Raw genomic sequence first — 4,281 nt, 5'->3', positions numbered from 1 at the left:
GTGCCGCTCCCTCCGCCCGTGCGAGCGGCCGAGCTCCTGCGGGCTCGGTTCTGCCATCCGGCAGGCCTCCTCGCCCTCCTTTCAGGCTTGTTGTTCGTTCGGTTTGGCCCTCTTGCTTCCCCCCCTCTGCTGTGGGGGCTCTTCCAGCGCCTGTGGGGCGGGGGGACCCCTCACCCTGTCTGGTCTCCTGTGGTGAGGGGGGCCAGCAGGCTGCCCAAACCAGAGAGACAGCAAAGCTGCCCCCAGACCGGGGCTGGCCCGAGGAAGGAAAGAAGAGATGGAGACAAATAGGAAATTTTGCCGTGACCTTCCGATTTTAAAAGATGGACAAGTTGTTGTTTTTCCGCAGTGAGCCGCCTCTCAGGCCGGGCAGAGGCCGGCAGCGCGCTCTGAAGGGCCTGGGGTGTGTAAAACCCCCGGCTGCAGGGAGTGAAGGAACAGACTCCAACCCCCTGAGACGGCAGTGTTATAAAAAAAGACTAAGTCCGAAATAGATTCACTAAACATTTAATAAGGTAGGAAAGCAAAAGCAGCGCTGGGCGGCCGGGGAGTCACAGCTCCACCAAGGCCTCGCAAATTCAGGCTGAATAACTCTTATTATCCTCACAGAGGTCGAAGGCCTCGCAAATTCAGGCTGAATAACTCTTTTTATCCTCACAGAGGTCGAGTTTGACATCTTCAGTCTGCTTCTTCCCTTATCTTTACTCCATCTGGTCTGTCTTGCTTCAAGGCAGTTTCAAGACCATGTTGGTTGTAAATTAGTTCATACCCTTCCCCTTCTACACAATTAATTAGTACAGAGTTAAAACAGAGATAACATTGGGGTTAAACTTATCTTGTCAAAACAGGACATTCCCATGTAGTTTAGCAAGATAATATAGCGGACGTCTCATTAGGAAATTCTCAAGACTGCCACAATGGGCTCCTTTCTCTTGCTTAAATTGTTTGGTCAGTAAATTACAATCTGGCTTCAGGTGAGTTTTACAAGTGGTGGTGGCATAGTCAGCTTGTGCCATCTCTTACATGCATTTGGTTAGTACAAATATAAACATTCACTTACATAGACACATTTTGATAGCATTGCAGTTTGTGTAAGTCAGGACTTTCTTACACTATGTACAACAGAAATGGACAATCCTAAGATTTGATCAGCAACAAATCTTCAGTTATTCATTACAGCAGGGTGAGAGCCCGTGGGAAGTGCTGGCCCCAGGCAGCCGGGGGTAGGCTCCGAATCGAGTCCCTAATGTCCAGTGGACTGAGATACCTTGTCATGGGTTGGCAGCCAACCCGACTTTAATTAAATGATCTTACAGCTGAGTTGTGTTAGCTTCTCTGTAATCGTGTTCAGGAGTAGGAAGTTTGATACTGGACAGCATCAAACCTTGAGCCCTAATGAGGACTAAGATGAATATTCCTCAGCGTTTGGCCTTGCCACCCTCTGTAATTCTAGCCACGTGATTCACCTTACTGCAGAGATTAACCTCCCAAAAAATCCCACACAAGAAGAGCCAGGTAGCTCCAGGAAAGAGATCAGAGGGAATTAGGATAACTGCTAGTAACTCTGGTGATTTAGGCCAGTGCATAAAACTAAAAGGAACAAACCCGAGTCTTGTTGCCGGGTTAACTCTGGTGATTTAGGCCAGTGCATAAAATTAAAAGGAACAAACCCGAGTCTTGTTGCTGGGTGCTGAGGCTGTTGGCCTTCAAAGCTGTCAGAGTGCTGTCCCGCGCCGGGACGGCTCTGTGAGACACTTGGCAATCTCAGCAGGGGCTGATTGGAAGGTTCCCTTAACATAAGCAGAGTTTCAACCTGTGTATTAAAAAGTTATTTACATTTCATTTTGCCTACATCACCCTTTGCCCGCAGCAGTAGAGTCCCTGTCTCTCAGACTTTGGGGAGTGTTACAAAAATAAAGTCAAAGTGTGGGTATATGGGCTGTGTGGAAACCAACGTGTTTTCACCCGGGCTTAATGTAAGACAATACTGACTCATGGCCTCAGCCTTCTTCGGGTGGCTGAATCATAGAATCATAGGAGAGTTTGGGTTGGAAGGGACCTTTAAAGGTCTTCTAGTCCAGCCCCCCTGCTATGAGCAGGGACATCTGAAGATAAGGTTTTGCCACGTGCTCAAGTCTATAAATCTTTATGCTCTGAAATACTTTTTTTCTTGTTTCCATATTCTTGAGTCACTTGGAATGTGCTCTTAGAATAGTAGGAACACATAGATGAGTGACAAAGACTACCAAAGATAAGGAACTGTTTACATAAATGGTAATAATTCAACAGACTATAGCTATGGAGGCGTCCAGCAGAGATGTATCAAGTCATGAGAGGCACAGAAAAAGTGAACGCAAAATGAATGTGTTTTCTAATACAAGACCTAGAGGGCATTGAACACAATTGTCAAGTAGAAGATTGGAAACAAAGGTACTTGGAAGAAAATAAAGTGCCTAAAGTGTAACTAAGTTGTGAAACTTTCTGTCTGTGGATATTAAGGATACTAAAAGTTTGGATTAGTCCAAAAAGATTGGATTTTTTTTTTCCATTAGTATGTCTGTTAACGGTTATTAAATACCAAGATATCACCTCTGGTTCAGAAAGACCCTGAACCACACTGCCAGCAGCTGTGTGCAATTGCCAGGGAAGATGCATTATATGGCTGCTTTATTCTGACATTCTGCCTTAGGCATCTGTTGTTGACTGCTAATTTAGGCAGGATACTGAGCTAAAAGTGTCCTTGAAATTACTTTACATAGCTGTTCTCATTACTTTTCTCAAAGGCTTATGTTGTTTTCCCCATAATTTTAATTAAATGTACTGAATTATATTTGAGGCAGAGGGGAAGTCCTCTAGCTAATTATTTATATCTTAGTTTTGGATCATTTCACGTATTCAGTGAAGAATGACTTCTCATAAACCAGCTCAAATTCCAAGCCAGACTTTTCCTGGAGTTGATTCTAGAGTGGTTATTCTAAAGGGAGTGTCTTTTAGCTGGAACAAAGAGTTACGGGAGAAGGGGGGAAAATAGAATTTGCTGGGAGCTCTTCAGAAGTATGGTTAGATACATCTTCTCTGATCTAGCTTTGTTATGCCTTTAGGGGACAAAAACATTAATATAGTGAACAGCTATGGTAATTCTCTCACAATCGCTATACCTACAGTAGTTAATCACTTTTTTCCTTGATTAGTTAGCCACTTTCTCAGCAGACATAAATTCCCAGGAAATGGAGTGTAGAAGACATGAAAAAGTGATCTACCAAGAAACTGGGTTTGGAACAAGCAGTGTGTATTAACATTACAAACAAAAAGATCTCAGAACTTAAACGGATTTTGGTTTTTTTCTATCGTGATTCCATATGCATTTCAAATGATAACAAGGATTTTTCTGCCAGGTCTGTAGGTTCTGCCTGGGGTTTTGAACACTGTTTCTACTTATTCATTTTCAGCAGCAGCTCTGGGCAGGGTCCTTTTTCCTCATCTCTGCTTCAGCTCCTCCCCTGTGATAGAACAGCGGAATGAGCTGGGCAGCTGAACAAAGAACAGATTTGGTTGACAGAGTCTTGTCATCTTTTTTTTGTTGGTTTATTTTTCATTGTTACCAGTGCTATGACATATGAGTTACAAAGTCTATGTGCTCAGTTGATTCCCTTAATGACAATATTACTTCATCACTGTGAATGAGTTTACCCAGCTGGCCTCATTACAATACGCATAAATAATTCAGCTGATAAGTCATGTAAGTGATTAGAATGTCACTTTTTTTTTTCTTTGCTGTGTTGTTCTTACAGACATAGGCCCTGGTAAAAGGCATTTTAACCCAGCAACACATTGCTCAAATGGGTTCTTTTCGTTTGTGGCTGGCTCTCACAACTATCTTCTTAAATTTCAAAGTATTAATAATGCCGTTTTGTAGAGGAAAAGGCATAGCCATGAGTTCAGGCTATATCTCAAGGTCACATAAAGAAAAACATTTCTTCCATTTCAATATCCACCTTCAGTCTTGTAATAACCACCTTTCCATAAATAATCTTCTACTAAGACAAAACTCCTGGAGATCCTAATAATTAGAAGTGGTAAGTATCATCAACAGATTGGCTCCGGTCCCGCATGTACACAGACAGCAGATATTTAGGGAAGCAGATATTTAGCAGATACAGGGGAGAGTGTGCCCAGCAGGTCAAGGGAAGTCATTCTGCCCCTCTGCTCTGCACTGGGGAGGCCACAACTGGAGTACTGTGTCCAGTTCTGGGCTCCCCAGTTCAAGAGGGACAGGGAACT

Source organism: Calidris pugnax, unplaced genomic scaffold (genome assembly GCF_001431845.1).
Source record: "Calidris pugnax isolate Ruff unplaced genomic scaffold, ASM143184v1 scaffold101, whole genome shotgun sequence".
In the NCBI taxonomy this organism is placed as follows: domain Eukaryota; kingdom Metazoa; phylum Chordata; class Aves; order Charadriiformes; family Scolopacidae; genus Calidris; species Calidris pugnax.
Note: the sequence above shows the minus strand (reverse complement) of the source record.